The 27,976-nt window shown below is 37.0% G+C and overlaps 1 pseudogene; it reads left to right on the forward strand.

The window, feature by feature from the left end:
* The first annotated feature begins 40 nt into the window (after positions 1–40).
* LOC120882498 lies at positions 41–27,971 on the forward strand (annotated as a pseudogene).
* The last annotated feature ends 5 nt before the right edge of the window (positions 27,972–27,976 follow it).

Genomic DNA, 27,976 nt, shown 5'->3' on the forward strand with positions numbered 1-27,976 from the left:
CTTAAAAAATATATATATCCTTTCTTAAATTCAGGGGAAGATGTATGCAGGTATGAAGTATTTATAATAGAACATACTCTAGTTCAGCATAATAACATATTAATCAAATAATAATTTATTGAAACCTTATATATTTTGTTCTGTAATATTTTTATTTGTTATTTATTTTAGAAATTGCAAGTACTCTTGGAAAATTTGATGGAAACAATAGTGAGACAGAGAGAGAAAAACTTTTACAAAGTAAGCAGGGAGAGACAATTGAGATCACTACTCAGAGTGACAAAAGAAGTGTTCCATTTCCGTGGCTTGTTCTGCCTCTGGCTTAGCTGGTGTACCAATTAGTCTGATTTGTGACGTGAACACCAAATCACCAGGAGTTGTATTGATTGACATCAGTGAGTAAGTGGTAGTCACTCAGTCATAATTGACTAAACTTCTTGTTCATATATTCATCATCTAGAAAATTCTTGAGCAAACTTATTTTTCAGTGTCATTTTCACTGTGTAGAGATACTCAAGGCTACCTAGGGATTCTATTGATTACTTGGGAGAAAATGTGACATGTTTACAAAATTTGCTGTTCAGTCACAAAGTCATGTCCAACTCTTTGCAACTCCATGTACTGTAGAAAGCTAGGCTTCCCTGTCTTTCACTATCTCCTTGAGTTTACTCAAACTCATGTCCATTGTGTCAATGATGCCATCCAAGCCCCTCATCCTCTGTCACTCCCTTCTCCTCATGCCCTCAATCTTTTCCAGCATCAGGGTCTTTTCCAGTGAATCAGCACTTTGCATCAGGTGGCCAAAGTATTGTAGCTTCAGAATGAGTCCTTCCAGTGAATATTCAGAGTTGATTTCCTATCGCATTGATTGGTTTGATTGCCTTATTGTCCAAGGGACTCTCAAGAGTCTTCTCCAGTACCACAACTTGAAACTATCAATTCTTTGGTGCTCAGCTTTCTTTAGGGTCCAACTATCACTCCTAGAAAAATCATAGTTTTGACTATATGTACCTTTGTTGGTAAAGTGATGTCTCTGTTTTTTAATATGCTGTCTAGTTTTGTCATAGCTTTCCTTCCAAGAAGCAAGCATCTTTTAATTTTGTGGCTATAGTGACCGAGTGCAGTGATTTTGGAGACCAAGAAAATAAAACCTGCCACTGTTTCCACCTTTTCCTCTTGCATTTTCCATGAACTGATCTTAGGTTTTTTAACTTTGAGTTTCAAGCCAGCTTTTTCACACTCCTCTTTCACCCTCATCAAGAGGCTCTTTAGTTCCTCTTCACTTTCTGCTATCAGAGTGGTAACATCTGCATATCTGAGGCTATTGATATTTCTCCTGGCAATCTTGATTCCAGGTTGGGATTCATCCAGCCTAGCATTTCCCATGATGTCCTCCACATATAAGTTAAATAAGAAAGCTGACAATATACAGCCTTGACATAATCCTTTCCCAGTCTTGGATCAGTCCATTGTTCCATGTCCAGTTCTAACAGTTGCTTCTTGACTTACATACAGGTTTCTCAGGAGACAGGCAAAGTGGTCTGATATTCCAATCTCTTTAAGAATTTTCCACAGTTTGTTGTGATATACACAAAGTGCTTTACTGTAGTTAGTAAAGCAGAAGTAGATGTTTTTTCTGGAATTCCTTTGCTTTTTCTATGTTACAGCATATGCTGGCAATTTGATTTCTGGTTGCTCTGCCTTTTCTAAATCCGTCTTGTGCATCTGAAAGTTCTTGGTTCATGTACTGCTGAAGCCTAGCTTAAAGGATTCTGGGCATTACCTTGCTAGCATGTTTAATAAGTGCAAATGTATGGTAGTTGGAACATTCTTTGGCATTGCTCTTCTTTGAGATTGGAATGAAAACTAATCTTTTCCTGTCCTGTGGCCACTGTTTAGTTTTCCAAACTTTGCTGGCATATTGAGTGCAGCACTTTAACAGCATCATCTTTTAGTTTTTGAAATAGCCCAGCTATTTCAAAAGGATGGTGGAATTCCATCACCTCCACTAGCATTGTTTGTAGTAGTGCTTCCTAAAATCCACTTGACTTCACATTCCAGGGTTTCTGGTTCTAGGTAAGTGACCATACAATAGTGGTTATCCATCCAGGTAATTAAGACTTTTTTTTGGTGTAGTTCTTCTGTGTATTCTTTTTTATTATATTTATTTATATATCCAACCAGTCCATTCTGAAGGAGATCAGCCCTGGGATTTCTTTGGAAGGAATGATGTTAAGCTGAAACTCCAGTGCTTTGGCCACCTCATGCAAAGAGTTGACTCATTGGAAAAGACTTTGATGCTGGGAGGGATTGGGGGCAGGAGAAGAAGGGGACGACCGAGGATGAGATGGCTGGATGGCATCACTGACTCGATCGATGCGAGTCTGAGTGAACTCTGGGAGTTGGTGACGGACAGGGAGGCCTGGCGTGCTGCGATTCATGGGGTTGCAAAGAGTCGGACACGACTGAGTGACTGACTGAACTGAACTACTGAACTGAACTGATTATATATATATAAATATATATATATATATATATATAGAGAGAGAGAGAGAGAGGCTGTGCTGGATCTTCATTGCTGCATGGGCTTTTCTCTAGTTGCAGCAAGCTGGGACTACTGTCTAGATGTGACGCATAAGCTTCTCACTTCAGTGGGTTCTCCTGTTGTGGAGCATACAGGGTGTGTGGACTTCAGCAGTTGTGACATGAGGGCTCAGTAGTTGCGGTTCCTGGGCTCTAGAGCACAGGCTCAATAGTTGGGGGACACAAGCTTAGTTGCTCAGTGGCATGTGGGATCTTTTTGGACCAGAATCGCACCCATGTCACCTGCATTGGCCAGCAAATTCTTTACCACTGAACTACCAAGGAAGCCCTCTTCTCTGTATTCTTGCCACCTCTTTTTAATCTCTTCTGTTTCTGTTAGGTCCTTGCCCTTCTGTCTTTTTTTGTGCCCATCCTTGCATGAAATGTTCTCTTGGCATCTCCAGTTTTCTTGAAGATATCTCTAGTCTTTCCCATCCTAACACTTTCCTCTATTTCTTTGCACTGTTCACATAAGAAGGCTTTTTTTTTTTTTAATCTCTCCTTGTCATTCTCTGAAACTCTGGATTCAGTTTGGTATATCTTTCCCTTTCTCCTTTGCCTTTTGATTTTTTCTTTCTCTCTTTTCTGGTAGTCTATAAAACTACTGGGAAATAATTCTCAGTGGGCTATAAACAGGCAGAAATAACTTGTTTCTAGCTGGAAAGAGTTTTGTAACCCAAGGAGAAAAAAATAAAAAAGGTCTTGTGCATACCAGTAACAAGAATAATTTACTTAATCTAGATAGGAAGCATATAGTCCTTTTTTTTTGCTCCACCATAAGTTCTCAGAGAGATATTCAGTTAAGCTAATGATCAACATTTTGTTCCTAAATAAAATATATAGGAAAAGAATTAGGACAAAAGTTTCATTCTTCCAATCCACAAGTATCAAAGGTTATAACTCTCTTTATGGTTTCACATGATACTACTCATGCTGTCATGCAGTAAGTTACAAGCTGGTTAGAGTTCAGCCACTTAAGCCAAATTATTATATACTTGATACTAAAGAGTGAAAAATCTAAAATGGTATGCTGGTTTTAATTTTTTCTAATATAGAAAAAGAATTCCTAATAAAATAAATGTATATAGATGAGTTACCATCTTTCAGTTCAGTTCAGTCCCTTAGTTGTGTCCGACTCTTTGAGACCCAATGAATCGCAGCACGCCAGGCCTCCCTGTCCATCACCATCTCCCGGAGTTCACTCAGACTCACGTCCATCGAGTCCGTGATGCCATCCAGCCACCTCATCCTCTGTCGTCCCCTTCTCCTCCTGCCCCCAATCCCTCCCAGCATCAAAGTCTTTTCCAATAGGTCAACTCTTCACATGAGGTGGCCAAAGTATTGGAGTTTCAGCTTTAGCATCATTTCTTCCAAAGAAATCCCAGGGCTGACCTCCTTCACAATGGACTGGTTGGATCTTCTTGCAGTCCAAGGGACTCTCAAGAGTCTTCTCCAACAGCACAGTTCAGAAGCATCCATTCTTTGGCGCTCAGCCTTCTTCACAGTCCAAATCTTACATCCATACATGACCACAGGAAAAAACATAGCCCTGACTAGACAGACATTAGTCGGCAAAGTAATGTCTCTGCTTTTGAATATTCCTATCTAGGTTGGTCATAACTTTTCTTCCAAGGAGTAAGTGTCTTTTAATTTCATGGCTGCAGTCACCATGTGCAGTGATTTTGGAGCCCAGAAAATTAAGGTCATCCACTGTTTCCACTGTTTCCCTATATATTTCCCATGAAGTGATGGTATCAGATGCCATGATCTTCATTTTCTGAATGTTGAGCTTTAAGCAACTTTTTCACTCTCCTCTTTCACTTTCATCAAGAGGCTTTTTAACTCCTCTTCACTTTCTGCCATAAGGGTGGTGTCATCTGCATATCTGAGGTTATTGATATTTCTCCCGGCAATCTTGATTGCATCTTATGTTTCTTCAAGTCCAGCGTTTCTCATGATGTACACTGCATAGAAGTTAAATAAGCAGGGTGACCATATACAGCCTTGATGTACTCCTTTTCCTATTTGGAACCAGTCTGTTGTTCCATGTCCAGTTCTAATTGTTGCTTCCTGACCTGCATACAGATTTCTCAAGAGGCAGGTCAGGTAGTCTGGTATTCCCATATTTTTCAGAATTTTCCACAGTTTATTGTGATCCACACAGTCAAAGGCTTTGGCATAGTCAATAAAGCAGAAATAGATGTTTTTCTGAAACTCTCTTGCTTTTTCCATGATCCATGGGATGTTGGCAATTTGATCTCTGATTCCTCTGCCTTTTCTAAAACCAGCTTGAACATCAGGGAGTTCATGGTTCATGTATTGCTGAAGGCTGGGTTGGATAATTTTGAGCATTACTTTACTAGCATGTGAGATGAGTGCAATTGTGTGGTAGTTTCAGCATTCTTTGGCATTGCTTTTCTTTGGAATTGGAATGAAAACTGACGTTTTCCAGTCCTGTGGCCACTGCTGAGTTTTCCAAACTTGCTGGCATATTGAGTGCAGCACTTTCACCACATCATCTTTCAGGATTTGAAACAGCTCATCTGGAATTCCATCACCTCCACTAGCTTTGTTCATAGTGATGCTTTCTAAGGCCCACTTGACTTCACATTCCAAGATGTCTGGCTCTATATTAGTGATCACAGCATCATGATTATCTGGGTCGTGAAGATCTTTTTTGTACAGTTCTTCCATGTATTCTTGCCATCTCTTCTTAATTTCTGCTTCTGTTAGGTCCATACGATTTCTGTCCTTTATCGAGCCCGTCTTTGCATGAAATGTTCCCTTAGTATCTCTAATTTTCTTGAAGAGATCTCTAGTCTTTCCCATTCTGTTGTTTTCCCCTATTTCTTTGCATTGATCGCTGAAGAAGGCTTTTTTATCTCTTCTTGCTATTTTTTGGAACTCTGCATTCAGATGCTTGTATCTTTCTTTTTCTCCTTTGCTTTTTGCCTCTCTTTTCACAGCTATTTGTAAGGCCTCCCCAGACAGCCATTTTGCTTTTTTGCATTTCTTTTCCTTGGGGACGGTCTTGATCCCTGTCTCCTGTACAATGTCACGAACCTCATTCCATAGTTCATCGGGCACTGTATCTATCAGATCTAATCCCTTAAATCTATTTCTCACTTCCACTGTATAATCATAACGGATTTGATTTAGGTCATACCTGAATGGTCTAGTGGTTTTCCTTACTTTCTTCAATTTGATTCTGACTTTGGTAATAAGTTCATGATCTGAGCCACAGTCAGCTCCTGGTCTTGTTTTTGTTGACTGTAGAGAGCTTCTCCATCTTTGGCTGCAAAGAATATAATCAGTGTGACTCGGTGTTGACCATCTGGTGATGTCCACGTGTAGAGTCTTCTCTTGTGTTGTTGGAAGAGGGTGTTTGCTATGACCAGTGCATTTTCTTGGCTAAACTCTATTAGTCTTTGCCCTGCTTCATTCTGCATTCCAAGGCCAAAGTTGTCTGTTACTCCAGGTGTTTCTTGACTTCCTGCTTTTGCATTCCAGTCCCCTATAATGAAAAGGACAGACCCACCCATCTTGTGTTGCACCACAGGCATGGCTTGGTTTCACTGAGTTAGACAAGGCTGTGGTCCTAGTGTGATTAGATTGACTAGTTTTCTGTGAGTATGGTTTCAGTGTGTCTGTCCTCTGATGCCCTCTTGCAACACCTACCATCTTAGTTGGGTTTCTCTTACCTTGGGTGTGGGGAATCTCTTCACGGCTGCTCCAGCAAAGCACAGCCGCTGCTCCTTACGTTGGATGAGGGGCATCTCCTTACCACTGCTGTTCCTGACCTTCAACATGGGATAGCTTCTCTAGGCCCTCCTTTGCCTGCTCAGCCACCGCTCCTCAGGTTGCTCCTCCCAGCCGCTGGCCCTGGCTTTGGGCATGGGTAGCTCCTCCAGGTCACTGCCCCTGGCCTCAGGCGCAAGGTGGCTTCTCCCGGCCCCCCCGACTTCGGAAGTGGGGTGTCTTCTCCCGGCCACCACTGGCCTCGGACACGAGGTAGCTCCTCTCGGCCACCCCTGACCTCGGACGTGGGGTGGCTCCTCCCGGCCGTTCCTGTGCCATCACAGCCTGGCACTCTGGGCCGCATTAACATCTTTGCATGCTGGAAATTTTCAATAATTATGGTTTATGTTATACTGAGTAATATTTATGCCTAGTAAATGTGCTAACACAAGGCCACTGTGCTCATACAATTATTGCTCTGCTAAAAGTATTGAAAATATTTTCTATATAAGAAATGATGCACAATGTCAAGATGTATAGGCCCTGTTCTTAGAAGATGGGAGTTCACAATCTGGCACTGTCTACTTGAGGGTTGTGTGTGTGATCCTGTGTGCTAAACCACTTCGGTCATGTCTGACTCTCTGCCATCACCAGGACTGTAGCCCACCAGGCTCCTCTGTCCATGTGACTCTCCACACAAAAATGCTGGAGTGGGTTGCCATTTCCTCCCTCAGGGGATCTTCCCAACCCATGGATCAAGCCCATGACTCCTTAGTCTCCTGTACTGCAGGCAGATTCTTCATCTACTGAGCCATCGGGGAAGCCCTGTGTGATCCTAGGAAAGCTTTTGAAATTTTTCTCTGTTTCTTGGTTCCATCATTCAAAAATAAAGAGAAGATAATATCTACCTCATAAGGTTATTTCAAATATTATGTAAAATAATCCATGCAAGTGCTCAGAAGAATGCTTAACATAGTAAATCCCAATGACTGTTATATAAAATTCATATTGTTATTATTATTATTATTAATGTGGTTTCATTGATAGCTACTGTGAGTTATCTAGCTAGGACTCAATGACTGATAAAAACAATTCTATAAATGTTCTTTATTGTAATTTGTCCAGAAATACTCTTTCAAGTAAAAGATCTCTAAGAAGGCCAGTAGTCCAAAAGAAAACACTAAAAAAAGAGGAATATGAGAAAATCAAGGACAATAGATTGAGTCAAGACAGTTTTGGAGGAGATCCAGATGTAGCAACAAGACTTTTTAAAGTCTAGACTAAGCCTTATGCCTGTTATATTAATCATTTTAATGTAGGAAATAGTAAATATAGTCATTCATGGTTGATTCTAGAGAAACGTGTTTTCAGCATCCCTTACTTCTCTATTTGAATTTTTTTTTTTTCCAAACTGCAAGGTCCCTTTGCACAGATGTCTAATAATCTCACCAGGTTGATTACTACTCTTAAAGAAATTGAAATGAGGAGCTCATTTAAATATATTGGTAGTTTAAAGTGTGAATCATCCCAAGAATATTAAATACTAAAATAAGAATGTCAGGTGAAGAAAATGCTTGATATAAAGAATTGTCAAGGACAGCATTTGACTTCAGGTGGGGATGTATTTTGGGTGGAGCGCTTTCCTAGTATGAATCAGGCATGCAAATTCCCTTCCATAAGTGATTTAAAAATCAAGACTTCAGCCAAGGACACTAAGCTCTCTTTATATTGTGTTGTTTATTCCTCAAAGAGGTCATTTTTCTATGTTAAGTCTCAATTTCTAAAATTTAAGGCAAGGGAGGTATTCCAGACTCAAAGCAATAATGTTTTACATAGATGTATTTTATTTCATTTTTAAATTATTAAAATAAGAGTGTGAATTTGGGAAAAAATGTAAAATTATTCCATCTAAGAAAATCAATAATAATTAAACAAATATTGAAAATATATCAACTCCAAAAAAGGGGAAAATGGTAATTTTATCTTTAAAAATCTACTCATTTTTAAAAGGCTCAAAATGCCCTAATTCTAAACTTCCAATTCTAAGTTGTAAGATAGCCAAGAATGCGTGACTATTTGATAATAACCATTAAAATTAATAGGAACATTTTTATTTTTTACCTGTGAGTAGAATTGAATATATAGGACTTTTTGAATCATAAAATATCAAACCTCCTAGGAATACTTGTAGTTAATAAGGATGTTTTACGGAAACAGAATCTATGAATTACATTCCATGCAAATCCTCTATGGGATTTATCCAGCACTAGTTTTCAGTTGTCTGTTTACACTGTATTATAAAACATATTTCATCTAACAGACACAACAACTTCCCCTTAGTCTTTTCTTCCAAACTGATTAACTGCACATTTACCAAATACTAGTTATTATTATAATATCTTTAATACCTTTGAAGGAGCTTACAATGTATTAATGAAATGCAAACTTTAGGGTTCTCCATTTTCTTGGGTCCTTTACACACTGTAGTGGGGAGACCAGCAAATTTATAATCATAACTTTGTATCATTTTTCTTAAACAGCACTCAAACAAAATCGTATAACCTTCAAACCTATAAATTCTTGATTTCTCCCTGCCTTAAAAGTGAATTAGTTTATCAGTTGCCACTCTTGACATCACGAAAATTAGCAAATGCATGAAAGAAGTGCTAAAAAGATGATTTCTTCCTCATTTGCTTTTAGTAAACTTGAGATATAATTAATATGTAACATTATATCAGTTTTATGTGTGCAGCACAGTGATTTGATATATGTATATACTGTAAAATAACTACCACAAGAAGTTTAGTTAACATTATTACCACATATAGTTACATTTCTTGTTGTGATGAGAACATTCAAGATCTACTCATAGTAACTCCTAAATATAAAATACAGCATTGTTAACTATATTCACTATGCTGTACATTACGTCCCCACAGCATATTTATTTTACAGCTGGAAGCTCTTACCTTAAGACCACCTTCACCCATTTTGCCACCTCTTATTTCCACCTTCCTCCTCTGGCAACCACCAATCTGTTTTTTGTATCTATGAATGCAATGCTTTTTTTTTTTTTAACTCTCATAAAAGTGAGCTCATACAGTATTTGTCTTTGTCTGACTTATTTCACTTAACATTAATGCCCTGAAATTTCATCCATGCTGTTTCAAATGACAGGAAAAACTTTTTTCATGGTTAAATCATATTCTGTTGTGGATATATAGTTCTTTTCTAATACATGCATCTGCTGACACAAGATTATTTCCATATCCTGAGTGTCTTAAATAATGCTGCATTGAATGTGGAGGCACAGATACTGCCTTGGAATAGCATTTATGTTCTCTTCAGATATAACCCAGAAGTGGAATTGCTGGAAAACATAGTAGTTTGATTTTTAATCTTTTGAGGAACCTCCATAATGGCTGCAACAATTTACATTCCCACCAACCATGTACAAGGGTTCTTTTTTTTTCACACCCTCTCCAACACTTCAGAACAAAACACTGGTTCCAATTAGGGAAAGGAGTATGTCAAGGCTGTATATTGTCACCCTGCTTATTTAACTTATATGTACTCCAGGCTGTATATTGTCACCCTGCTTATTTAACTTATACGTAGAGTACATCATGTGAAATGCTGGGCTGGATGATGCACAGCTGGAATCAAAATTGCTGGGAGAAATAGCAATAAACTCAGATATGCAGATGTCACCACCCTTATGGCAGAAAGTGGAGAAGAACTAAAGAACCTGTTGATGAAACTGAAAGAGGAGAGTGAAAAAGTTGGCTTAAAATTCAACATTAAGAAAATTAACATCATGGCATCTGGTCCCATGACTTCATGGCAAATAGATGGGGAAACAATGGAAACAGTGAGAGACTTTATTTTCTTGGGCCCCAAAATCTGCAGATGGTGACTGCAGCCATGAAATTAAAAGATGCTTGCCCCTTGGAAGAAAAGCTATGGCAAACCTAGACGGCATATTAAAAAGCAGAGACATTACTTTTCCAACAAAGGTCTGTCTAGTTAAAGCTATGGTTTTTCCAGTAGTGTAGTATGAATGTGAGAGTTGGACCAAAAGGAAAGCTGAGGGCTGAATAATGGGTGCTTTTGAACTGTGGTGTTGGACAAGACTCTTGAGAGTCCCTTGGATTGCAAGGAGATTCAACCAGTCCATCCTAAAGGAAATCAGTCTTGATTATTCATTGGAAGGACTGATGCTGAAGCTGAAACCCCAATATTTTGGCCACCTGATGCGAAGTAATGACTCATTGGAAAAGACCCTGATGCTATGAAAGATTGAAGGCAGGAGAAGGGGATGACAGAGGATGAGATGGTTGGATGGCATCACCGACTTGATGGACATGAGTTTGAGCAAGCCCTGAGAATTGGTGAAGGACAGAGAAGCCTGGCATGCTGTAGTCCATGGTGTCACAAAGAGTTGAAAACTGAGCCACTGAACTGAACTGAACTCCAACACTTCTCTCTTGCCTTGCATTTCCTTGATGATTAATGATGTTGAATACCTTTTCATGTATTAATTGTCCATTTGTATGTCTTCTTTGGAAAATTTTCTCTTTAGTTTCCTTGCCTGCATTTAATTTGATTCATTTTTGGAGGTTGAGTTCTATGAGTCCTTTATATATTTTAAATATTAATCCCTTATTAGATAAATTTGCAAATATTTTCTATCTTATAGATTATGTTTCATTTTGTTGATAGTTTCCTTTGCTGTATAGAATTTTTTTTCTTAGTTTGATGTGGTTGCACTTATTTATCTTTGCTTTTGTTACCTTTAATTTTGGAGTCAAATATGAAATTTGTTATCAAAACCAATGTCAAGGAATTTTTTTCCTATATTTCTGTCTAGCCATATTATGGTTTCCAATCTTATATTCAATTCTTTATTCATTGTGAGTTTATTTTTGTGTATGATATGTTAGTGTTTCAGTTTTTATCTTTTGTGTATCTGTTCGGTTTTTTCAGCACCATTTATTGAAGAAATGCAAAGTAACTTCCTCTTAACCTGGTCTACTAAACTAATACATTTCATTTTTATGAAAAGTACTAATTTTAAATTGCTAAAGTTTGCACATGCAAAATTGAGAAGATCACAGTCTGACCTAATGCCTTTCGGATATTGATCTGAGGATGGCCAGTTACTGCCGAGGGCCAGCACAGGAGATCCCACCCATGACAAGGAGACCTGACAAGCAAGGCTTCAGGACTCGAGGGAATCCCTGGGCCGATCCCACCCATGACAAGGTCATGTGGAGAGACCTAATCAGCAAGGCAGATCAGGACTCAAGGGATCCCCTGGACCTGCTCGAGCATCCACCCCAAAACCAGAATCTGTCAGTCTTACTATTTTATGCCTTTCACCAACTCTTCTGACATTAACAGGGGCTATCCCCAACCACCTTTTTCTGGAAAAAATATTAACTTATGGCTCCAGTTGATAAATCTCCTGGGCATGAAAGGAGTATTTCAAACCCCCTGTTAGCATTCTAGCTTACTTGGCAGGTTTATCCAGACTCTTGCAACATTGTTGAGCCAATGCTTGCTGTCAAATTCCTGCATCCCTTTTCCATTGTGTTCCTGGGAGTACTTATAGTCAGGATGTAGAAAAAACAAGCAGTAGCCTTAACATTAGCAACATTAGACTTTGAATTAATAAGTTCTTTCTTTGCTGTAATGCACTAAATCTTTGCTCCATAAAAATGTAACTCTGTACTTTAAGGGTGATGCAGGCTAGGAATTTAAGAAGAAACACTTCAAGGGAAAATTATTTTTCTGGCTGACCAACCTTTATCAAAAAGAGGTCATAAAATATCAATAGGCCTCCGGGCCAGAAGATAATGTACAAAAAATAAGACTCTTGCAGGAAGGTACCTGGTATTGATAAAAGTTAATGCAGATGGAATGTTGAGTCAACTCTGCATTTTTCACGTTGCTCAATGTACAACTCAGGGTATAAAAGCCCTCTCTAAAAATAAAGTGACGAGCCTCGCTCACTGAAGCTTGGTCAGCCCGTGTCATTCATTAATTCATTCACCAACGTCGTCCATCCTGAGGATATCCCTGGACTCTGCTGAGGCTGGACCCTGGCAAGTGATCATATTACTTTATGCTTATAAAACTACTGCCACTCAACCAGGAGTCATGGTTCTGTATTTACTTTTCTTTCCAATAAAGGTACTGTTTATCATATGAAGATATGTGATAAATCATCACTCTCCTTGGAAACCTTCTTACTCAACACGGGATATTCTAAGCTGAAAGAGCCTCTTTGAATAGCTAAGTGTTCTTCAACATTTCCTGGAAGTTAAGGTGACATGTTCATGGAAGTTTAAAGGAAAATATATCTTATTCATTACTACATCTGTGAGGAAAACGGTCTCAAAAATGAGAAAATGCAACTTCTGTATGAACATTCAGTGTTATGAACAATGTAGAAGTAGTTTTCAAACTGGTTACATTTTCAACTGTTTTATCTGCATTGATCAGTTACTCAATATGCAATGAACAATTTAATAAAATGTCCAGACATTACTATAAGTTACTCAAATTAAAGTAACAGCTTTGAAAATAACAAAATTAAAACTAAATAGAAACTTGATTACAAGTTTATGGAATATTTATCATGCATCATTGTGGGATCTTCAAGACACTTGCTTTTTTCCTTTACTTCTACTATCTAGGGTTACTATCTATGGTAATAGAAAGGAAGGGCTGTAAGTGGTTTGTTAATAAGGGAAAGATTTTCACTATTTTCTAAAAATAAAGCAGGGAAGAAAAGATGAGAATAAATGACTCTTGAAGATAGTCATCTCATTACTGCTATGTTCATAATAATCAGTACCTCTCAGATTGTTTACTGTTTTATAATGTAGAGACAACTTTCAATAATCTAGTTTTCAGTTCAGTTCAGTTCAGTCGCTCAGTTGTGTCCGACTCTTTGCGACCCCATGAATTGCAGCACGCCAGGCTTCCCTGTCCATCAACAACTCCTGGAGTTCACTCAACCTCATGTCCATCGAGTCAGTGATGCCATCCAGCCATCTCATCCTCTGTCGTCCCCTTCTCCTCCTGCCCCCAAATCGCTCCCAGCATCAGAGTCTTTTCCAATGACTCAACTTTTTGCATGAGGTGGCCAAAGAGTTTCACCTCCAGCATCACTCCTTCCAATGAACACCCAGGACTGATCTCCTTTAGAATGGACTTATTGGATCTCTTTGAAGTCCAAGAGACTCTCAAGAGTCTTCTCCAACACCACAGTTCAAAAGCATCAATTCTTCAGTGCTCACCTTTCTTCACAGTCCAACTCTCACATCCATACATGACTACTGGAAAAACCATAGCCTTAACTAGACGGACCTTAGTCAGAAAAGTAATGTCTCTGCTTTCGAATATGCTGTGCAGGTTGGTGATAATTTTCCTTCCAAGGAGTAACCGGCTTTTAATTTCATGGCTGCAGTCACCATCTGCAGTGATTTTGGAACCCAGAAAAATAAAGTCTGACACTGTTTCCACTGTTTCCCCATCTATTTCCCATGAAGTGATGGGACCAGATGTCATGATCTTCGTTTTCTGAATGTTGAGCTTTAAGTCAACTTTTTCACTCTCCTCTTTCACTTTCATCAAGAGGCTTTTTAGTTTCTCTTCACTTTCTGCCATAAGGGTGCTGTCATCTGCATCTCTGAGGTTATTGATATTTCTCCCAGCAATCTTGATTCCAGCTTGTGTTTCTTCCAGCTCAGCGTTTCTCATGATGTACTCTGCATAGAAGTTAAATAAGCAGGGTGACAATATACAGCCTTGATGTACACCTTTTCCTATTTGGAACCAGTCTGTTGTTCTATGTCCAGTTCTAACTGTTGCTTCCTGATCTGCATACAGATTTCTCAAGAGGCAGGTCAGGTAATCTGGTATTCCCATCTCTTTCAGAATTTTCCACAGTTTACTGTGATCCACATAGTCAAAGGCTTTGGCATAGTCAATAAAACAGAAATAGATGTTTTTCTGAAACTCTCTTGCTTTTTCCATGATCCAGCAGATGTTGGCAATTTGATCTCTGGTTCCTCTACCTTTTCTAAAACCAGCTTGAACATCAGGAAGTTCACAGTTCATGTATTGCTGAAGCCTGACTTGGAGAATTTTGAGCATTACTTTACTAGTGTATGAGATGAGTGCAATTGTGTGGTAGTGTGAGCATTCTTTGGCATTGCCTGTCTTTGGGATTGGAATGAAAACTGACCTTTTCCAGTCCTGTGGCCACTGCTGAGTTTTCCAAATATATAGGTATATATTTATAATATATGTATATATATATAATATTTATGTGGCTGATTATAAGTAGGAATTTTGTTTTCTGTTCTGTTTCCTGAATGAATTAACTACTATATACTCATCATGTCTGGATAAGAAGACTAGACTAAAACTTGAATTACACACTTTGTCATCTGAAGTTGTATTTCCAATACTTTTCTCTATGAGTTCACCAGACAGATTTGATATCTCTGCCATGATCACACAAGGATGTCATACTAGTTTTCTATGACCATGTAATAAATTACCACAAATTTAAATTCCTTTGTGGGAAGTTGATAGACATTACATACATGATCTTCAGAATGTAATCTTGAGAAAGACTACAACTAAAATCTGAATTTCCTCATCAGAGGTTTTGGATAAAATCTATGTTCAGAGTTTTCTAAGGGTTAAATGAGATACCATATGCAAAGTACTTAATGTAATTCCTGGAATATTATAATAATAAATACTATTTATCTTTCCTCCCTCCCTACTTGTTAAAATTGGGAAGCAAGTTCAATGGTGCTAAGGCTTCTAGCCCATATTTTCAAGATTGTTATGCTTGAAAGAATGACCAAAGAAGGACATTTTTGAAATTTATATATAGCCAAAAAATCATTGGCTGACATCGTCTTTAAAAACAATCAGATTTTGCTGCAACCACTGAAGACCATCTACCTAGAGACTGTGCCCCCCAGCAAGAGAAACCACTGCAATGAGAAGCCCAATAACCACAGCAAAGTATAGCCCCCACTTTTTGCAGTTAGAGAAAGCCCTCAGGCAGCAATGAAGACCTAGTGTAGCAACAACAATGAAAAACCGTAAGCTTCAATAAAAAATGGGCAAAGTACCTGAGCAGACATTTTACCAAAGAAAGCGTAAAAATGGCCAATAAGACCATGAAAAATTGCTCAACATCACTAATATTTCACTTGGTTTCCTTATTTACAAAACTGATAGAAAACTAATGCCTACTTCAACAATTTGTAAGGTCAAATACAGTAGTGTATGTAAAAGTGCTTGTAAATTGTGACTGATTGAGGACTCCCAAAATCTGCTGCCAGAATATGTGTGTTCAAAGATCAAAGAACTAAAACCATTACCTCCATTTTTTTTAGCAACAAAATTTATCAATTTTTTTTCTAAAAATATATTTTCCTGAAAAAAAAATTCATCAGAATATTTTGATGAGTAACTCTGATGGCAAAAATTTTATGTATCACTTATAACATGAGAGAGTTAAGCAAAGTTCACTAATGAGATAACCAGTCTCCAGTAATTATTTCAAAAAACATTTTCTGATGAGTTTTTATAGAAGTACTTCTTATGAAACTTTATTGGGTTTTAAAAAACCTACAAAGATCAGAAGAAATATAAAATAATGGGGAAGAAGCATAGTTTAATCTTCCACCTACCTCTGGATTAGAGCAAATAATAAAAATTATGTTTTGCCATATAGCCTAAAGGAAACATCTGTGTTGACTGAACACTGTAAGGCTGAAAAACTGATTAAATAGTAGAGTTCCTTGTATCTCCAGCAATCTATGATTTCCACAAGTAAATTAGGAGCAAGGGAGTAATGATGGTAAAATCTATTATACTGAAAGGACAGCATTTAGAATGAATGGGCAAGTATAAAATGATAGGTTAGTTAAAAGTTACTTGTTAGTGGATATTCCATCCACGGTGACCAATTAAGTAAGAAAAAATAAACACAGTCAAAACAAAGATAAAATCCCCTGAATGTCACATTTACCAAGTGTCCTAAATAAAGACATAAGTAATATTGTCTAACTACCTCAAATTGATGTCTCAAAATTTGCTCCAGAGATTGTGCCTTCTCCTGTTTAGAAAAGTGTGATGTGAAGGCATGCTTTTTTTAGAAATGGACTCATCATTTATTTGTTTTTAATTTAAACTCTATTTTAGTTTAGACATTTAATTATTTTTTCCAGTTTCTTTGAGATATAATTGACATACAACACTGTATTGGTTTAAAGTATACAATGTAGTGATTTGATACATGTATATATTACAAAATGATTACCACAAGTTTAGTTAACATCTATCACTGTACAGTTATTTTCTTTCTTGTAATGAGAACTTTAACGATCTACTTTCTTAGCAACTCTCAAATATAGAGTATTGTTAACTATATTTACCTTGCTGTACATGATATTTCCAGAACTTATTTATTTTATAACTGGAAGTTTGTACTTTCTGACTTCCAAAAGGTCCCCTTCACCCATTTCTCCCACCTCTCACCTCTCACCTTTGGCAACCACCAATCTGTTCCCTGTACTTATTTCACTTAGCCTAATGCCCTCAATGTTCATCCATGTGTGGCAAATGGCAGCATTTATTTGTTTCATGGCTGGATAATATTCCAATGTATGTGTGCATGTGTGTGTGTATAATATTTTCTTAGTCATTTATCCATCAGTGAACACTTAGGTTGTTTCTGTACCTTGGCTATTGTAAATAAGGCTGTAATAATAAATATAAGAGTGCAGATAGCTCTTCAAGATAATGATTTCATTCTCTTCAGATATATACCCAGAAGTGGAATTGCTATATCATGTGGTAGTATTATTTTTAGTTTTTTCAGAAACCTCCATAATATTATTCATAGTGGCTGTACCAATATGCCAAATATAACAAAGGTAAGAACTAAAAGAAAAAAAAAAAGAAAAGAAATATTTTTCATGACAGTGTTTAAAGAGCAAAAATAAAACTATCCTATTAGATGAATCTGATTTACTAAAGACACTATTAGGCTGAACTACGAGCCTAGTTTTCTATAAAACATTCACTCAGTCTCTCAATCAGTTGGTGGTTGCTAATGTCTAAATTATTTTTATCTGCCTCATAATAATATTAGCTGCAGAAATGACCAGATGCTGACCTAAATAAAAGAAAAATGTAGAAAATATATTTGTACCCAAGATAGGTTTAGTATCTGTTATGACTACCCTGTTTAAGTTTTTTGAGTCTGATATTTTAAGTTTAGCAGTTTCTATTCATAATTTTGCTAAATAAGGAATTGTCTGTTATCCTTAGGATGTATCGAAGTTATCCTACACAGGGGAAAAAAATGAAATCAACAAGATCAATGCTTAAGTGCCAACAAATCTTTGTGGTTGAAGGACAAAGGGCACAGATTGGAACTTTGCAGTATTTCCCACTAAAAGAGAAGTTTCCGAGTGCATCCTGAGTTATTGCAGAAAAGAGTCTTGGTAACCTAAATGCTATCTTAAAAAAACATGTTTGGAAACTATAAAAATAGTAACTTCATTAGGAATGAAAGCAAAAGTATATGAGATCTTTAAAGATATCCAGGAGTACATGGCCACATTACTTACACTTATAGTCATTTCCATTTATATTTAAGTTCTAAAATGCACCTTTAAAGGAACAGAAGCCTGGCATAGAAGTAGCCAAGTAGTGAGAATGTCATTATCCTGAAAATCATTTGATAACTGTAGCAAATTAAAGATGACATATTCTTTGACACTCTTCACATTTTAAAGGTAGAGTCTATGCCTCTTCACCTTGAATCTTGTACTCTGCAATTGTTTTGACTAAAAGAATAGCAACACTGACTTGGGGTTAGTTCATATGACCAGATTTTAAAACACTAGTAGCTTTCATTTCTGTTACAACACTCACACTTGGAGCCTTGAGCTGTCATATAAGAAGTCTGACTACAATGTTGAAGAGACTGTAGAAGGACTCTGATACTACATTGAGACAGAGAAGAGCCAGTTGTCATCATTAATGTGCCTGGGTCTGTGATCAAAGCCATCTTAGACTTTCCAGACCAGATGAGCCACTAGATGAGAATCACTGAATGACCTTGGTCACACCAAGGAAAAGCATTTTATTTAACCAGCAGTGCCCTATCTGACAGAGAAGGCAATGGCAACCCACTCCAGTATTCTTGCCTGGAAAATCCCATGGACGGAGGAGCCTGGTAGGCTGCATTCCATGGGGTCACAAAGAGTCAGACACGACTGAGCAACTTCACTTTCACTTTTCACTTTCATGCATTGGAGAAGGAAATGGCAACCCACTCCAGTGTTCTTGCCTGCAGAATCCCAGGGATGGCAGAGCCTGGTGGGCTGCCGTCTATGGGGTCACACAGAGTTGGACACGACTGAAGCGACATAGCAGCAGGAGCCCTATCTGAATTCTTGAAACACAAAAATTTTATATTTAATAAAAGGTCTATTGTTTTAAACTACTAAAATTAGGGGTAGTTGTTACACAGCAGTGGATATCATGGCACAGTAACTATTACATATACTCAGCATTTTACTTCACTGTCATTTCCATAAGCATCAGACAAAAAGGTAATGAGATGTATTTTCCAAGATATACTGTGTTAGAATTTTGAACTTTTAAAACTAAAAATAGTTCACAGTCAATAGTTTCTCTACAAACAAAGGAACTTCAATGTCCCAGTGTTGGACAACAATAGCCTTACTGGGGACACAATGTTTTGTTAATGAGACACATGTCACCTATAACAATTATAGAAAAATCCTGAAAGTAGTTGCTTAATTTGAAAGGACTTATCTGCTATTACTCATGATTATTTAGGTGAAGTAACATCATGCTTTATGGCTGAAAAACCTTTGCCTGTTATGTGTAGTCATTTATATTCATGCCAAATGGCAAAGGAATTCTGCTAAATAAGGGTGTATCTTATCTTCTACCTGTATCTATTGGGAAATTCATTACTTTCATTTTTAAACTAGCCAGAAAGTTCTCAGGAAAGATCAGAGATAAAAGGTAATATCTGCAAAAGAAAAAACAAAACTCACAATATCAACCATATCATACTATTTCTGAAAATAATAGATCACTTTTGGAGGAATAAGACTATAAAAGTGAAAAATCACATGTGTCATAGAATAGGCAGGCATAGGTTTTGAGAACACAAAAAGTTAGATAGTAAACCTAGTTTCTTTTTATGTAATGCTGGGCTCTATTATAAGTATATATTATAGAACAAAAGGCCTTTCATTAAGAAGCCTAAATCCCTTGGTAGTATATACTATTAACTTGAACAAGGGGACATATTTTCTTGGAAAAAACATATTTTAAAGATTAATGTATGGCAAAACCAATACAGAATTGTAAAGTAAAATAAAAAATAAATAAAAAAAAATAGAACAGAAATGGTGTTTGAACATAATAGATCAATAAACATTTACTGAATAAACTTATTAAGGGCCTGGAATAGTAATAAAAACATTGTAGATACTGAATAAATATTTGTTAACTGAAAAAAAATAAAAAAATAAAGATTAAGATACTTTTAATTTCAAATAATATTAATTTAAATTCATAAATATTAAAAAGTATTATTTAATTTCAAATAGTATTAAAAAACTTATGATTTGCATTTAAAATTTTTAGAATCATTTTTACATGAATTCTTCTATGATTGAATAGCAGAAATGACTGCAAAATACCTTCTAAATGGTGATTTATTACTAGAAGACCCTCCTTCTCCAATTGTGGTGAGGTAGAAAGAGCTCTGAACTGAGAATTAATAGTCTATTATTTGCCACTAACAAGCACTAAGACCACAAACAAGTGAATTTTTCTCCCTGGCTTTAGTTTCCTTAGTTTTGAAATAGGACATTTTCACAATATTTCTAAGGTCAATTCCAACAGTAATATTCGATGACTAAACCTTCCCTGATAGTTCTTGCTAAAATTCCTCTATATTTGCTCCTTTGGGATAAAACACTGAGTCCTTTATTAAAAGGCAAATATTATCTGAGAAGAGCATAATAAGCCATTATTCATCATTAAAACCTCAACTTGATTCAGTTTATTAGATTAGCTGACAGGGACCTGAGGAAATAGAAATAAGGAAAGGAAAGTTTGACATGAATGGAAAAGGGCAGAAAAACAATGGAAGGATGCTCCAAGGAAGAGAGAGCTTGCAATATAGATATGGGCACTGGCCTAGACACCTTTAATGCTTGCCTAGGAAAGTTCTTCAGAGAAGGCAATGGCATCCCACTCCAGCACTCTTGTCTGGAAAACCCCATGGACAGAGGAGCCTGCTAGGCTGCAGTCCATCAGGTCGCTAAGAGTTGGACACGATTGAGTGACTTCATTTTCACTTTTATGCATTGGAGAAGGAAATGGAAACCCACTCCAGTGTTCTTGCCTGGAGAATCCCAGGGACGGTGGAGCCTGGTGGGCTGCTGTCTATGGGGTCGCACAGAGTCGGACACGACTGAAGCAACTTAGCAGTAGCAGCAGCAGCAGCAGGAAAGTTCTTAATGATATATCCATGGGTTTTCTGCAATAATATTATGAAATATCTTAATTGGGACCACTCTAAATATGAAAAAGGAACTACTTTTGCATCTTTGGGTCTCAAATATTTTATTCTGTATTTACCATCTCAAGGATAGCTAGTGATGTGCTATTATTTTGCAGGGCTTCCCTGATGGCTCAGTCCATAAAGAATCTGCCTGCAATGCAGGAGACTCACGTTTGATCCCTGGGTCTGAAAGATCCCCTGGAGAAGGGAATGACAACCCATTCCAGTAGAAGTGGAGTAAAATGCCTAACTGGAAGAGAAAAATACTGGTGTCCAGCTCCACAACGAAGTGAACTATGGTAAGACGTAATTTTGCTGCACTGCCACAGGAAACAAAACTTATCCAGGGTGGAGTAGATGTATGCTTCTATGGAATGTTGTAAGGATTTTCACCAGCACTAAATCTGCATTCTACTACGAGATAGGAAAGTATGAGCTATCTCCCTCCTATTTAATAAGGTTTTCCAAAATACTTGCATAAAACTTGTGCTTAAATCTAGCCACATATAACTGCCAGAGATTCAGGAAAAAATGCATTTCATTCTGAGAGTCAATGCATTTTGATAAGAATTAGGATCTGTTTACTCTGGATAAAGAGCACGATGTACATTGGAGGCCAGCAGCAGTTTTGACCACTAAATGCACTATCATAGAGTCTGAGATCCCTACATACTTTAATAATTTTTATTAAGGATATTTTCACCTTAAGTTAAAATAAAAATACAGTTCAAGGAGAAGCCTTAAACTTTGTGATATAACACTACCATAATTATCTAAATGAACAGTAATAGCAGACTAGAAACCCCAAAGAATATAAATACTAATATAAAGCCTCTAATGCTAAAAAGCATAGTAAAACACAAGTAAAAGCAATATGAAACAGCATGTAAAAGTATACTTTCTCTCTTGGATTTTACACAGTTATTCCTTTGAAGGACCAGAAAGCATTCAAATTAGAGAACTACTGATTAGACATATCTTTCACTATAATAAACCTTATAGGTCTAGTGTATTAATGTCTGCCAAAATTCAGGAAACAAAATGATTTCCAAGTAATTAAGTATTATAGTAACTCCTACAGGTTTCTATAACATTGCCAGTAGTGTTTGTTGACTTTTAAGATCAAAAACATATTTCATATAGGATTAATTATTTTTGTATCTTAATTGAAAAACTGTTTTATGTGTCATTTTTACCTATAGAAGAAATGTCAAAGAGAAACATGTCTCAATTGTAAAAGCATACTTTACATAAAATCAAGAATATTTTATAGTAAGTGGCTAATTTGTTTATTCATTCTATATGCTAACTTAATGAGGAAAATATACATAAATAATTTAGAACAGAGGGGTTGTAGTAATGTATTTATTTAAAATAAGCATTCTAAAACCATAAGAACCATGATATGAAAAGCAATAGCCAAGAGGCCTCCTAGTGTGCTACAATCAGAGGTAACTCATTTTAAACAAAGGCTTCAGAAAATCTGTGAGGCAAACAGAGATTGAGCCACAGCAGTGACAGCTCTGGGAAAAGGTAACTATAACTGTATAACAAGCCAAATGTAAGGTGTCAGAGCAGCAGGTTACCTACAGAGTGCCATTTCAGGAGTACTAAACAAGCATATCTTCCCCCCTAGCCAAGACATGGAGCCTGAAATGTCCAGATGAGTGAAATACCATGTGAATTACAGAGGAGAGATATCAGAATGACCCAGTTTCAGTCACTAATGATGAAACACAGGTTTATTTATGTCTTAACACCTATCCAGTAGGATTCTAAGTGGAACAGCTCCGGGATAGGTAATGTTGATGTTAAGAAGGTAGTTAGGAAAGGTATGAAGAAAAGGGAAACTGGCAGGGTTAGATGCAAGACTGGCAAGAATTTGATCACAGGAATATTTTCTAGAGAGCATGAGATAATATTTTGGGAAGTTATTAGAATACATAAGATTAGCATGTAAATAAAATAAGATATGATCTCAAAATTATGATTGATTATGTTTGCAAAATAAATATTGTAATCCATACATATAAAACAGGTAATAGTTATCTTAAGGCTGTGAAGAAAAATATGAAATGCCTACTAATCAGGCTGTTAATCTACACTTAATCAGGAGTATCAATCCAAATATCAATCTTTATACCAATCAACAGGTATTTATTAATTTCCTGGGCTAGCAGGCATTGGAGATCCAAAAATGAAGAAGGGCACATCACTTTGCTGACAAAGGTCCTTATAGTCAAAGCTATGGTTTTTCTAGTAGACAGGTATGGATGTGAAAGTTGAACCATAAAGAAAGTTGAGTGCTAAAAAATTGATGCTTTTGGATTGTGGTGTTGGAGAAGACTCTTGAATGTGCCTTGGACAGCAAGGAGAACAAACCAGTCAATTCTAAAGGAAATCAAACCTGAATATTCATTGGAAGGACTGACGCTGAAGCTGAAGCTCCAATACTTTGGCCACCAGATGCAAAAAGCCCACTTATTGGAAAAGACCCTGATTCTGGGGAAGATTGAAGGCGGGAGGAGAAGGGGGTGGCAGAGGATGAGATGGCATCGACACAGTGGACGTGATCTGGAGCAAACTCCAGGAGAGAGAGGGCAGGAAGACCTGGAATGTTGCAGTCCATGGCGTTGCAAAGAAGTGGACACAGCTTAGTGATGGAATGACAACAACAAGGTCACAAAGTAGATTACCTAGGCATTAAAAATTCCCATTAAATTGAAAATAGCATTACCATTACACTAATAATGTATTAATTATTCCACATTTAAAAGCCACTTTCAGACTCTAATTCCACTTTTCTTTCGAGAAATGGTACAGTCTCTGTAGATCTCCAAGGAAAAATCAAATCCCCAAAGCAATATTGATCATAATGACCCCACTCCCACTGCTGTGTCACTTGACAGAGCATATAACAGTTGAAACATCATTAGGAAATCCTTCGTTACTCAATGCATGTTCCTTTGTAGTCAGTAAATTGTCTTTTGTTCAATAGTAAGCCCTTAGCTTACTCCTTGGAAGGAAAGTTATAACCAACCTAGATAGCATATTAAAAAGCAGCGACATTACTTTGCCAACAAAAGTCCGTCTAGTCAAGGCTATGTTTTTTTCAGTAGTCATGTATGGATGTGAGAGTTGGACTGTGAAGCTGAGCAACAAGGAATTGATGCTTTTGAGCTGTGGTGTTGGAGAAGACTCTTGAGAGTCCCTTGGACTGCAAGGAGGTCCAACCAGTCCATTCTGAAGAAGATCAGTCCTGTTGTTCATTGGAAGGAGTGATGCTAAAGCTGAAACTCCAATACTTTGGCCACCTCATGCAAAGAGTTGACTCATTGGAAAAGTCTCTGATGCTGGGAGGGATTGGGGGGCAGGAGGAGAAGGGGACGACAGAGGATGAGATGGCTGGATGGCATCACGGACTCGATGGACGTGAGTTTGAGTGAACTCCGGGAGTTGGTGATGAACAGGGAGGCCTGGTGTGCTGCGATTCATGGGGTTGCAAAGAGTCGGATACGACTGAGCAACTGAACTTAACTGAACTGACTAAGCCCTTTAGTCAGCAAACATGTCTTTTCTTATATAGTTCTGGGTATACTGCCAGGACTTTGCAAATAACAAAATTATAATAATGAAACAGTTATTCATGAGTGTTTTAGTAGAAAGGGTAAGAAGAACTAACATATTAGTTAGCAACAAACACCAGATGGAAGGGTGAGTTTTTAAAATATTATTTGAAACAAAGTGTACAGGGACAGTCTGAGAGACCCAAATTCCTAAATCCAGCTTTCTGGGGCAGAAGCCAGAGAGGAGAAACAAATTTTTATGCATACATATGCTTAATTAAGGTTTAAGTAATAATGTGCATGAGGTGCTATTTTGTTTTTTCCTTATCTCAGGAAAGCAGAGAGCTAAGGGCTCAGTGAAGCATGTGGTTGATAGCCCCTCACTTAACAGCTTACCATGAGACAACCCAAAGTTCAGAACCAATAGCTATGTATTTAGTCATTTTTGTTATATTCTATTGCATGTTCATTTTAGGAATTTTTCAACATAAAAACATAAAAGACAAAAGCACTCAATCCCAATGATCACAATTGTTCACAAAATGTTAGTGAATTCTGCCTAGTGTATATTTTTGTCACTCTCATACACATGTATGTGTACACACACATAACAAAGTTATTCTTTACACACAATTTTAAGTTTCTTTAGGCTTAGCATTATAATATAGATAGTTTCTCTTGTATTATGAATTCTTTGAAAACAGTATTTTTATATATTTTCTACTTAAGTCTAATTCACATAAAATGAAATACACATATCTAGTTGGCACAGTTCAATGACTTCTGATAGTGAATACATCCATATAATCAACACCTTTATCAAGATTTAGAATACGTTCATCACTTAGGAGACTTCAACACTCCTCTGCTCTCTGTGGTGATTTCTATTCACGAGTCGCTGCTCTAGCAAACTGCAACTCCTGTATTCATCTGTTTCTCCAATCTTGGAGTCTGTTGATTTGTCCTGTGTCCTCCCCTTCCTTATGGGTCCTAGAAGAAATGTTCACTTTTCAGTCTTTCAAGTTGTTTCTTCTTGTTAGGATGTAAAGGTAACTTCCAAGCTCCTCACATGTGAAACTGGAAACCAGAAGTCTAAGTTGTCTTTTCTCTTGGTTGATTGACCTTTTCCTGTGCAGAAGCCTCTCAGATTTATATAGTCAAATAAACAATACATGATAAATAAAACTGAGAATATCTAATCTATTTTTAATATAAGAAATATTTGTAATTGTTTTTACATAATATGCATCTTTATTATTGATTCTTCAGCTAACTATGCAAACTAATTTTCTTTGTGAGAACTGTAGTGACATGTATTATGTCACATTTATTGATGCATTCCTTCAAACCTCCATCTTGCTCTAATCTGATATGCATATTTTTAGCTAAGAAAATTATAAATTGGAAAAGACTCTGATTTGGTTAATATATCTTGAAATTCATTTTATTCTAAAACACTCTTACCATTATTTTTTAGTAGGCAAACTTTGTTTTTGGAGTTTTATTACTAAGACTATGATGATATGAATATTTAAAATATTTCTAGAAAGTTTAGAAATTATTTTCCAGATATTTCACACAAAATATAAGAAGACTTGTTTCTTGATAAGCTAGCTCTAGAATAAAGTCCAGGATTTTAAACATAAAATACTAACATTTCCATTATTGTCTCTGCCATATTCTCTAGCCACATTGACCTACCCTCAAATCTGACTGACAATATACACTCCTAATCCAACAAGCCTAAACTGCATGTTCAAACACACACACACACACACACACACACACACACACGCACACACACACACACACACATACACGCACACACACACACCACACACCATGATTGTTCTCATCTCCATGCCTTTGCTCCTTCTTTCCTATGACAAATTTCCTCTTGTTTTACTCTAGTCTATTCATTGTCTTCTACTTTATGTATTAAATCCTTCAGGATTATTTATCTGACAGCCCTTTTCACCCCAAGCTAGGTATTGTAACATTGTTTTGTACTCTCTTCTATTCCTTCTTCATATTCATATCATAACAATATGACACAGGAAATAGTGAACTTTTAATGGCTCTTTCTAGGTCATAATACCCTTGAGGTTCCTAATTCATGTTTGTATGAGTGCATCATTCTGTTACAACAACATATGAGATATTCAATACATTGTGACTGAATAAATGGATGGATGGATAGGTAGATTTTTGTTCTTTAGTCACTCAGTCCTGTCTGACTGTTTGTGACCCCATGGGCTGCAGCACTCCAGGCTTCCCTGTCCTACACTATCTACTGGAGTTTGCTCAAACTTATGTCAATTGTGTCGATGATGCCATCCAACTGTCTCATCCTCTGTCACCCCTCTTCTCTTCCCGTATTCAAACTTTCTCAGCATCCAGGTCTTTTCCAATGAATTGGTTCTTTGCATCATGTAGCAAAGTATTGGAGCTTCAGCTTCAGCATCAGTCCTTCTAGTGAATATTCAATGTTGATTTCTTTTAGGATTAACTGGTTTGATCTCCTTGCTGTCCAAGTGACTCTCAAGAGTCTTCTCCAGCACCACAATTTGAAAGCATCTATTATTCAGTTCTCAACCTTCTTTATGGTCCAACTTTCACATTTGTACATAACTACTGGAGAAACCATAGCTTTGACCATATGGACCTTTGCTGGCAAAGTGATGTCTCTGCTTTTTAATATGTTGTCTAAGTTTGTCATAGCTTTTGTTCCAGGGAGCAAGTGTCTTTTAATTTCATCGCTGCAGTCACCATCCACAATGATTTTGGAGCCTAAGAAAAGAAAATCTGTCACTGTTTCCATTCCACCCCCCCCATCTATTTGTCATTAAGTGACAGGACCTGATACCACAATCTTTTTTTTTTAATGTTTAGTTTTAAGCCAGTTTTTCACTCTCCTCTTTCACCTTCATCAAGAGGATAAGCAGATAGAATCCAGAATAAGCTCGTTCAATGGAAAAAAAAGAATTTATTAAAAACTTTATTACTGAAGTAAAAGGAAACAAAACAAAACCAGGAAGTGGAGGCACTGACTGCAGATATCCAGAATCTTAAGCAAGAATATGCTAGGGAGAAGGAAACTATTTCCAATATTAACAAGTGAAGAGAGGTTAAAAAGGCTACAGAAATCTGCAGGTTTGTATAAAGATCAAATTGGACTAGAAATTCAAAAAATTTATGGTAATAAATTGCAGATTATATTCACTAATATTGACCCTAAGCATCCTGATAGCCCATGTATGTTTTTCCTGTGCCTAAATGAAGCAAGAGACTATGAAGTGTCCGAGAGTGCTCCTCATCTTGAGTGCCTAGCATAATTTCAAGAAAATATAAGGAAGACCAACAATTTTTTGGCTTTTCTTGACAAAGTTCAGAAAGCTCTTGCTCCTATGGTTTATAATTAATATAT

Source organism: Oryx dammah, unplaced genomic scaffold, assembly GCF_014754425.2.
Source record: "Oryx dammah isolate SB20612 unplaced genomic scaffold, SCBI_Odam_1.1 HiC_scaffold_23, whole genome shotgun sequence".
NCBI lineage: Eukaryota > Metazoa > Chordata > Mammalia > Artiodactyla > Bovidae > Oryx > Oryx dammah.